The following is a 12096-nucleotide window of genomic DNA, read 5'->3' as shown; positions in this document are numbered from 1 at the left end:
CTTGATCAGTTATTATCCCAGCTGAAGCAACATTATACATACATGCGAGCCAGGTCTTAAATAACCAAATGAGAGTGTTGTTGTCTTCATTGGAAATCAGCCCACATCCAAGTAGAATTGATTGTCCACCGTGATTGACACCGACAAAGGGAGCAAATGACATATCATACTTATTTGTGAGATAAGTCGTGTTGAAAATAATGATATCCCCAAATTTCCTATATGTTGCCATGCTCCATGGATCTGCCTACAAAATATTTTTAAGTCATCATTTCTCATCCTAATAAATCGAGGAAAAAGTCATCATTATGTGATTGCATCTTCAGAAAATAACTATGAATTGCATTAACGTCTCCTTCACCGAGACGTAATCGTCTAACTTTTGTATATAAGTTATAGAGTATCATGTTCCAAAATAAATAAATTCTCATGGCCCCCAACCCCAATCACTTGAGTGTTGTGATTCTTATTCGATCTAATCCATGCTATGTCATTTATCTCGAGTCATCTCTTAACATGTGAGTTAATCTCACGATTCTTGTTGGACCAAGACTTAGTGTCTAGGTCAATACTGTGTTTTTGATTATCGTGTGCCAAAATACCTATGAGCATAATATTTCTTAAAATGTGGAAAAGTGTGTTTTGATGATTGCTTGTCAAGATACATGTTGAATGTTTTGACTTGTTTGTGCGTCAATTATTTCTTAAATCATATTTTGAATACATGATTCAATGATTCATGTGTTAATTAAATGCTTATGCTTATAATGCTCTATGTGCAAAAATTGATTATTTGAACTAAAATAACCTACTATTCAAGCATGAAGCTAGCATGAGCTTACAAGCACAGTTTGAAGTTTTTCATGTTAGATCTAAAGATTCAGTTTTCGTCTAAACTTTCAGGCAGTCCAAGAATGGTCTTGGAAGACCTTGAGCTTGTTAAGATATTCTTAAGTACCCTTGACAATCCACTAGAAGCAAATGGATACAAATTTGGATATTGCCATTTTGACAAGTGACGTGGCCATATATAGAGTTGTCTAGATGATGTGTGATGCGTCAACATTTCAAATGTTGTTCTCTTGAAGATGTCATTGGAGCCACACTAAAATGGAAAAAGAATATGGAGTCAAAGTAGAAAGAATCAAGATTGGTCCGATCCGTTGTTTGTGCATGGAGTAATTCTAGCTTGTGAAAGACTGATTTTCTTATATATGTGGTTCGAAATTGAGATCTCAAAAAAGATGTGGAGTTTCCATTTTTATGAAGATGTTGTCGCGTGAGATCAAAGAAGCCAATTTTTAAACAAGTCAATAAGAGACGATTTCAACTTTGATGAAAGGAATCAAGACTGTATAAGGAATTAATGTTTCTTACTATGTGGAAGACAAATTATGAGGGAAATTACCGATAAAAGAATAAAAGAGGAGTCAAAATTGCCAAAATTAAAGTGGAGATAATTGAGGGACTCACATTTGTTGGAAACATGCAACTCGCGGAAGCGTATAAGAACCTCATAGACATAAACGATAGCTAGACAAGTTTCAAAATTTTCTTATCAAAACTAATCACCATAGCATAAAGAACACAACCAAAACTAGTGAAAATGATTAGAGAGTAGAGAGGCCAACTGGTGTCTCAAAACTTGTGTTAACAAAACACACACTGTGTGTATTTATAGGGCCGACCACACCTAGGGTTTTCTCCCTAGGTGGGCCGGCCCCCAAGCCTCTCCTTTTCCTAATTTCGGTCCATTTTGATTTTCCTATATCTTCTAGTACTGGGCTTCTGGGCTATAGTGGGGACCAACTAGGAAAAATAAAACATGGTCTTCCTATGAATTTAATTATCAGTCCAAACTCATGGACATAATTATAATTCATAAATTATAATATATTCCACTAAAATATTATAATTGCATTCCCGTTTTATCTCAAATTAAATCTAAGCCCTTCGTTATACTTGTTCATAAAATTCCTCATGTTAAGTTACAGATACTCGTCAATTAAATATGCCACTGACATATAATATTTAATTGACATTTTTAAATATGTCCTTGAGCTTACCGCTTAACTTATTTGAATGTGTTGGATTAATTAAAATCCACCTGCAGGGTTTTGACACAATTTCAAATCCTATAAGCATTCTCAAGAGAATATCATCAATCCGTAAGTGGACGTGAATTTTATTAACAGATTATTTTTCATCTTACATTTAATACGGTGACCCAACTCACTTGGCGTTTGTTGGCCTGTACAAAAAGACCTCATCATTTAGTAAATCAAATGTACTAATAATCTTTAATAAGTTAAGAATATGAACAATTCTATAACGTCTGTGTGAGTGTATAATTTTTCATACAGTCAGACTGAGAAAATTGACTCACACGTAGTCCTGATCAATACACTCTGAGTGTACTGGTATAGTAAGTTCAAGTTTTTCCGCTCTCCGTAACCAAGATAGGTATACTAAAATACTATACCACAGCCAAGCCGACGGTTTGTCCAATTCCGTCTTAGCTGTGATCGCTTACTTATATTCGATAGGAACTTATGAATTGATCTTCTGTGTGCAAGCTTTGACTCTACATATCAATTTATATACCATATAGAATAAAAGACACTGATGCCAATATGTCTTGTCTCATTTTAAATGCTAAATATATTTTATTCAAATAAATAAATCGAGTTTGAATATTACATAAAATAATGGCCTTTAGCATACTATTCCTATCACCACTTTGTTTGCCTAATCTACATAGATGTCTCATAGAGTAAGAAGAAGAAAAGAAATAGTGCATATATAGTTGAGCCGTTTACCCTCTTCTTTATTATTCTCTATCAAGTAAGCTGACATCAACTCAAAAAGAGGATTTTATTTTCTAATTCATGAAGATTAAGTTCAAGGCAATCTGAAGGTACTTTCCATATTCATGAAAGAGAAATTCCTAGCTATTCTTCAAGTTTTTGAACCTCAAAGGTTTTGAAAAGGAAATGGAGAGACATGAGTCGGACTCATGAGGCACTATTCAGATATTCATTGGAATGTGATTTTGAAGGCATTAGAGGGACACGAGTGGGACTCGTGATGCACGTCTCTAATTTTCCAAGTTGTTTAACCTTAGAGGTTTTGAAAAGAAAATAAAGGGATATGAGTCGGACTCACGAGACATTACTCGGAGGTTCCATTGAATGTGATTTTGAAGGTATTAGAGGGACACGAGTGGGGCTCATGACAAATTGCTGTGATTTGCCAAGTTTTTGAACCTCAGAGGTTTAGAAAAGGAAATTGAGGGACATGAATCATACTCATAAGGCACTGCTCAAATATTACTTACAATGTGATTTTGAAGGCATTAGAGGGACATGAGTGGGACGTGATGCATGACTCTTATTTGTGAAGTTTTTGAACCTTCGAAAGGAAATCGAGGAAGATGAGTTGAGATTATTTAGGAAAAAGAAAAAAAAAACTAATGAGGTTTACTCATAATTAAAAGAGTGGAGTACAAGGAGCTAGAACAACATATTCTGGCTCTTCTATCTTGTCTTAGGTCTTGTGTTCCAAGATTCTAATGTGGTGTCGTATCCCATAAATCTCTTTGTCATGCTGCCTTTCCACGTTCTACTGATAGTAATTTTCGATCGCTTAAAATAAGCAAACAAAAATCCCAAATTAAAATACTCGTAAGCGTACAAGACCGTAGTAGAATAGGTTATGCAAAAACGAGGTCGAACCACAACGATTAGATAAACAATACGATTAACTACTATACTAAACCTAGCAAAAGAAACAATTATTGTGAGATGATTGATTTTAGATAGCAACTAACGAAATTAAAGTAACGAATTAAAGAAAACACAAACTTGTTGATATTGGTTGTGAAAGCAAATTTATTAAAGCACTAGGACAATAAATCCATCTTAATAATCCTCTCTAGTTGTTGATGACCTCATCTTTAATCCACTCAATCGATGTTGTCGGTGAATCCACGAAGGCGTGAATTACCTATGGTATCTAGGCTAATTCTTTATCTTAACATGCAATATGGTTATGGTATCTAACTCAAATATGAACAGGCAAGATGTCCTTAAGTGCAAGAATTCATTAACATGTCATGTAAACCCTAGGAGTATGGTATCTACCCTAGGCGTTCCCAATTCCTAATCACAAGAAGCTGGTCCCAAACCCCGTATGGTATCTATGTGAGCTCGCATCAAATTACTTAATTGAAAACTTAGTTGGTGGCCAATCATCCAAGCAATCAAACAAGTATATAGCACAATGATTATAAAATCCAACATCAAAAGAGCAATTAAAGATAAGAACATAAACAAACTAGAGAATCATATTAAGATTTCATCACGCCCTAGCAAAAGCATTTAGTTACACATAGTCATGAATGAAACCCACAAGAAAGGTTGGAGAACACCCTAGAAAACTCGGCTGAATATCTCCATGTCTAAACCTCCGAAAGTCCTCCTTAAATAACTCTCTCAAACCCTAGACTTCCTATACAACAATTACTAAAACTCCAAGGAAACTTACCCTTGGTTTCCAAAACAATAAACCCAACAAAAAGGGAAGAGGTTGACTTCTTCTTCGATTAGGAAACTAGACTGCTGGATGTGTCAAACGTTTTTCCCATGTTCTGCCCTTCATAAAAATCTCCAAAAATATGTAAATTTAAGCTTGATTTCTTAGCTTTCCAGGGCTATCTTACACGGCTCTAGAAAAATTCTATGGAATCTTCTAGACCCACTTCTTCACAGGTAGCGCGGTTCTGCATAGATCATATTTCAGGTCAACTTGTCTTCCAATTATGGGTCAATTGGCTTCACAGAAAATTCTCAAAATATTCTCCAACATTCTTCAAGGTCTTAGCTTTATTTTTCAATTGAAGATTCTTCAAAACACTCAAAATAGACCCTTTTTCATCAAAACCATCCAAGTGCTCGAGAAAACTGAAAATGAGGAAAACAGAGTAATTAATCCTTTTTAAAGTCAATCGTCTAACAAAAACCAAGTTTAGAGAGTACTAAAATGAGAGAATATATGAGCTTATCAAATACCCCCAAACCTAGTTTTTGCTAGTCCTCGAGCAAAGAAAATAAAAAAAAAAAACCTAACTCACTTTCGTAGGAATCACGGTTACATTCAGCGTATGCAACAAGCCTTTAAACCCCTAGGTGTCCCTAGTGGACGAGTTATAGTCTCGTGAGGGTTTACCATAACGATATCCACAAACATTTATTTACACAAATTATCATATGTCATCATCCAGAAGTAGCAAGAAAAGAGAATTTAGAGTTGTATTCACACAAATTAGTTCAAGCATTCAAACTCCACAATTCACATCTTCAGCCATTTCAACCAAGTTCTCATACCATCTATTCCATTAGTATTTCATTATGTATTTTGTGCATGAATCACACATGAATGTTTGACTTTCAATTGATCATAACACAAATATTGTAGTATCACAAGAATCTTTGGAACCATCAAGTGAAATACCAAGGCATTTATTTTTTTTCACTTTTTTTTCATATTTTTTTTCCTCATGACTTGTGGAATGCTAAATCTCATTAAGCTTTCTATTTGACCCATGTAACGAGCTTTCAACCAATGACTCCCAACCAGTTGGCTTAGGGCATTAGGTGTAGAGACACCTCTACGAGTTTAATGACTCGAGTCAAAAAGGCTACGAGGCTTCGCTAGTCATGCAAGTATTCATCTTGATCTCTCTACCTTTTTACGTGAAACTCATTGCTTGCTAGGCAAGAGGCCCGATTACTCAGCAGAGAAAACCAAAGACAAACACACCATTATTTTGCATATATTTATTGATTTTTCTTTTCTTTTCTTTTCTTTATCTCATTTTTCTTTTTCATGCCAAGGTATCTAACTCAACAAATTTCAACTCCTTTTAAAACACCAGCAACATTCATGATTAATCTCAAATAGCATACTGTAGTAACCGGTTTTCGTCCGGCCAAAACAAAAAATACAAAAATAAAAAATAGAAGAAACAAAAATAAAAAGAAGAAACAAAAATAAAAAAAAAACAAAAAAAACAAAATGATAAAGTGGTAAAAAGAAAAGAAGAGAAAAAGGGGAGTGAAATCGGTGGAAAAGAAGAAAAGGGGGAGAAAGAAGAAAAAAGGGGAGACGTGGGGCAGAGTAGGAGAAAAGAAAGAGAAAAAAATAAATTAGAGAGAGGTGGCGTGAGAGAGTGGAGAAAAAAGAGGAAAAAAAGAAGGAAAAAAAAACAAAAAGAAAGAAGAGGAGAGAAGAAGTGGCAGGATTTAAGGGGGCAAAAAAAAAGAAGAAGAAGGAGAGGAAAAGAGAGGAAGGAAAGAGGAAGAGAAAAAAGAAAACGGGGAAGGCAAGAAAGAAGCAAGAGCAACGGGGAGGAAGGAAGAGTAGCGGGAGGTCGAGAGAAACAGCAAGGAGAAGAAAAGGATTCAGTCTTTTCTAGCTTGGGATCGAAAAGGTGATGATTCACACACACTTTTAATTTTAGCTATGATTTTTGTTTGTGTGTGTGTTTCAATCTCTGCAAATTTTCGGATATCTATTTGCTAAACCCATATGTTGCTCCCTACCCCCATGCTTAAGCCGGATTCATTTCTTTGACCAATACCAGTGTGAATCGTGTCATACCGGATCCTGTTTCAATATCGTTGGTTCGATTTCATGGTTGTGGTTTTGTAAAGCTTTCGGATATGTTCCTCCTGGTTCTATTCCAATGTGTAGGATCTATAATACGTTTTGGATTTGAAGGATGTTTATTTGTTCTTTGTTGTTGATGTCCGGTTTAAACATATTGTTAAGGTTGATGTCTGTATGTGGGTTATAGGTGCATATAGGAATTGCATAAAGATCCAGTCTGTACAAACATTTGCTTACGCTCAATTTGTATATCTATTATATGCAACTAGTGTATATGTGTTTGCATATGGATATGGGTCTGTCATGTACATGTTTATATGGTAGATATATATATATATATGAGTTTGTTTGTGTCCATACATTTATATATGTATATATATATGATGTGTATATATTATGGCATGTGTGTTCGTGTGTATATATATATGTATATATATATGTATATATATATGTATACAGTGTTGTGTATATATATATTGTGAGCATGTATATGTGTATTATATGGTGAGTGTGCGCATGCATGCATGCGGCGTGTGTGTATATATATATAGATTGTATATGTGTTCGTATATGTATATATTCTAGTTTGTATATTTGTATATATGTGTTTATGTATGCATATTTATAATGTATATGGACTTAATTTGATTTGAGTTTCTATGACGTTGGATCCCATTTGACCATTCTTGTGTTTGTGTTTGTGTTTGTTGGGCTTGGATCGGGCTTGTGACCGCATGGGCCGAAGGGCGACTTAGAGGATTTGGGCCGGATTTGAGCAATGGGTCTCGTGGGCAACATCCCAATTGTTGTATAATATTTTATATTTGTCTTGTGTACATAATTGTAAAGAGTAAGCCTTGTAATTGGATAAAAAATAGTGGATGTAAAAATAGAAATGCATACATAAATATGTTAGGGTGTTAGAAGCATATAGATATTAGGAGATGATTTTGTGAATGATGATTGCATTAGAATGCATGCTTAGGACTTTGATTTCTCACATTATGCCATGTCTTAGATGCATGTTAGGATTGTTTAAATGCCATGAAAATAAATGCAACGCGTTAGTCATTGGATTAATCCAAGCCGTCTCACATTAATAAAACACATCAAGATTAAATTATGGAATCCTTATGTTTTCTTTAAATACCAAAGAGCCTTCAAGATATTGGGGTTCCATTGGCATTCATTGAAAACATTTGGATTTCGTGGATCCTGAAAGCAAATGTGTTTTTAGGGATTAGGAGAATTTATTTACGGACTCAACGGTGGGTTTAAAGATATTTGACCCATTCAATGAGCCATAAATAGATTCTTTCTTTTCTCATGAAGAACATAATTGTGAGTAAGACTTAAATTGAATATTCCTTGATTGTGGGCCCTTTTGGTACATCAACCAAGTCCTCAAGAGTCCCTTCTTCCCAAATATCCAAACCCACTCCAAGTGCTACCTTATCCAATCTTTGGCCAAGCCGGGAATGACCTCGATGATCTCGTGCACACCTTTTTTTCAAAACCCCCAAACCCACACCAAGTGGTGTTTTCTCCAATCCTTGGCCAAGCCGGGAATGGCCCCAATGATCCCGTGCACCTTGTTCTCCAAACCACTCCAAGTGGATTTTTCATTTACATCCCAATAAAACCCATCAAAATGGGATTTTCAAAAACAAATTAGAGCCAAATAGGAAAACATTCAAAGGTAACCGTTTTCGGGAGTTGTGGGGTGCCTAACACCTTCCCCATGCTCAATAGACCCCCTTGCCCATTTTTCTCGTAGACCAGAACGGATGTCCAATTGCATCCTAAAAATCAATTGGTGGCGACTTCATTGTTTTTTTCAAGCCGGTTGCTTCAGCTGGCGACTTCACTGGGGACATGGGTTATTGTACCAAAGGGGTCAGGCCTTGTTGTCTTGGCGTTTTCCTATTTGGTTGATTTGTTTATTTTTGTACATGTTTTTTTTACATTTTAAGGAATCTAATGTGTTTGTTCATGATTGTAGATAAAATAACAGGTTTTTTTTGTGTTTCATAAAAATTGGGTGTTTGTTGAGGATATGGTATGATTCTCCCGCACACACATCACTATTCACATGCACACAAATGGCCCATAAAAACCGGGTCCTACCAGTGATTAGTGAGGGTTGATCTTTGCTTTTGATGGATTTTGTCCTCACGCAAGCAAGGAAAGACATCCTCCTGGATTGACGTCCCTTCAAGATATTGGGGGATGGGTTCCACTTCCAGATATGGGGTGTGAACTAACCTGATCCAGTGGCCTCTCGCGTAGCCGCGTTATAGTTAGAAATGCCACCCATATGCTCATTACATAACCCTAGATCCGGTTCGAGACCTTCAGAAATTGGTAGGAACCTGATTTTGTTAGGAACAATGGGGGATTCTCCTATCCTTAACTCCATTTATTTCCTGTACATTTAAATACCATGTACCTTTATTCCTCATTTACATGTTTATATGTATTTGATACATACCTGTATGTATATATTCATCAAACCATACATGTACATGCCTTATACACTTGCCATGAATATGTTAGCCTAGGTTATGATACTTGCCATACGTGTCCATATATGCTTGCATGTTTGTTAATCACTCATACATGTTCATACATATCTTATATTCATCCTTTTCATGCCCCCATGCATTCACTAGGCACATTCTTTGCAATTGGACAAGACGATGTTTGCGGGAGCAGTGATAGGAACCAGTGACATAAGACGAGACAACCCGTGGGAAACTAGAGTTGTGTTGGAGAAATTGTAGGCAGAACTCGGAGATAGTTTAAAAGACGATTTACCATTGGGAATTGTTCGGAAGACACAGTTTCAAGAACAAGCACCACCAGGGTTAGCACAGTTTTGGGAGGCACAAAGTGATGAAGCACGCAGTAATTTTGGGAAAATTTATGGACGTATTGGGCATCTATTAACTGTCAAAACACCGGTAACTCTTCTTCAGGCTGCTATGCATTTCTGGGACCCTGCATATCGCTGCTTTACTTTCAATACAACAGATTTGTCTCCTTTATTAGAAGAATATGGGCAGTTGTTGGGATATGATCCACATGTGAACAAGGTTTATAATCCGGAGGAAGTTACTGATGGGAGGAAGATTGTTCACCGTCTTTTACAGATAGAGCATACCAGGACTCCTGGAAAGGATAAAGGTAATATTTGGGTGTTTCCAATTGACAGGCTTGTGGGTTTCGCTCAGGGGAGGTTTGCAACTCCGGAAGGGCAGATGGCTTTTGCCCTTGCAGTGTATGGAGCAGTATTATTTCCTTGTGCAGGAGGATATGTAGAAAAGAATGTGATTAAATTGGTTCACCTTGTCAAGTATGGTACCAATCCAATACCTGCAATGTTATGCGAGACAATCCGGTCCCTTAATCATTGTCGCATTCAAGGAGAAGGCAGCTTTCGGGGGTGTTCGCAATTATTAGGACTCTGGTTGGTGAGTCACTTAAAGTACCCAAAAAGAATTGGAGCTCCGATGATTGTATTTGAAGATCATACCCGGATGCTTAGAGATCCCATTCAGAATTTCAAGATGGCCGAGATACAATCTAATGTACCAGCTGTTGACGTGTGGAGACAATTCCTAGAGGAATTAGAACCGAAGGAGACATTTGATCGAGCAACATGGTACAAGCCCAAAGGTTTACTTTACAGATGTGGTAACTACAACTGGGTGCCTTTGGTGGGACCATGGGGAGGTACCAGTCAAGCACCTGCAATGTTCTTGCGTCAAGAGGCTGGCAATTTATGCACGCCAATTACACATGGCTTGTGGGAGTTTGAATTCGCGCATGGAGATGAGAAGGCGAAATATCTGTCTCACCAAGTGTTAGAAGCATGGAAAAGGACCCACATAATGGAGCGCGGAAGGCTTACTGCAGACCCGGAAGGGAAGTATCGATACGTGCAATGGCTCCAAGGAAGGAAGAAGACTATCACCCAGTGTCATAGCTTTGTTAGCATGAAAAAGAAAGAGACGATACCTGGTGGAAATGAAAATTCAGGTCTGGAAATACCATCAAATAAGCTTGAGGAAGCAGTAGACACCTTGATTGCTGAAGAGGTAGAAACAGCTCAGAATTCCTGGAGAGAAAAGTATAACAGATATAAGAACAAATGCAAAAAACTGAAAAAGAAGGTCCATGGGGAGAGGGAAGCCCGAGAAGTAGAAAAAGGACAGTTTGATGCACTGAAGGAAAAGTTCTCGAAGCTACAGAAGAAGATGAAGAAAAGAAAAGAGAAGGATGCAGCAAAACATTGTAGGACACAAGCAGAACTTCAAGAAATGCAGGAGCATATTCAGAGGCTAAATGAAGAACTTGCATCTCGGAAGGAGGACGCTTATCAACTGCAATTGCAGATGTATCTAGACAAAGAAGAGCAAAGAAGAATAGAAGCTGAGAAGAATAGATTGACAGACCAGATGAATGAGATGCTTGAAGAGAACCAGCAACAGATGGAAGGGATCACAACTTTAAGGGAACAGAATGATTATTTTCATTCAATGCTGGAGGAGGTCCAACAGGAGCAGACAAGTACCAAATTCAAAGTAAGGTTGATGATGAGTCGCTTGATGACCCTATCAGAATGGGCTGAGGTTTATGAACGACGTCTGCAGAAGTTGAGTTCCAATCCTATTTTGGAAATGCCAGAGTTGACACAGATATGGACATTTTTGGAAAATTTGAAAAGTGACTTACAGGAGCTTCAGAGGAGGTTGGATGCAATCCAAGCAGGAGGTGCTGTTATGGTTGAAATTCCGGTTGTTCGAGTGGACTGAATCAAATGTTTCTTCTTGTATGCTTTTAATGAATGAAATGAATAAAAGAAGACAACCTTGTTTTAATCCTCTTGTCCAATTACAAAGAAATCTAGGAAGCACATAAACCCACAATCATGCATATGCATAGTTAACAGATCTGATTAACTAATAAATGTTTCTTTCATCCTGAAGGTGGCACATAAAAAAGAAAAAGCACCAATTCATTCATATCACCATCATCCTTATCGTACCAGACTACAGTTGCGAATTGCTAGAACGATGGAGAACGAACAGCAGAAAGAGCTGATCCAGAAGCAGAGCCAGGAAATTACAGATCTGAAAGAACAAATGGCTATGTTGATTACTCAGATGTCGCAGCTTATGAAAGGAAAAGCAGTTGCAGAAAGTTCAGCACAGAAAGGAGAGCCCATGCTTCAGCTTTATGACAACGCGGCAATGAACTTCTCAGGAAGTGCGCCGGTAGTTGGGCCAGCCCGGGATGGTGGATTTCCATCACTGGATTGCCAGCAGAAAACATATGTCATGCCCGTAGAGGCTAAAGGGGAGCAAGGAAGAGGTCTTACTATGGAGCAATACAAAAAGATGGAAAAATGGATGAATTCAATGG

Source organism: Tripterygium wilfordii, chromosome 16 (assembly GCF_013401445.1).
Source record: "Tripterygium wilfordii isolate XIE 37 chromosome 16, ASM1340144v1, whole genome shotgun sequence".
Classification (NCBI taxonomy): domain Eukaryota; kingdom Viridiplantae; phylum Streptophyta; class Magnoliopsida; order Celastrales; family Celastraceae; genus Tripterygium; species Tripterygium wilfordii.
The sequence above is the reverse complement of the archived record's forward strand: the minus strand, read 5'-3'. Positions refer to the sequence as shown.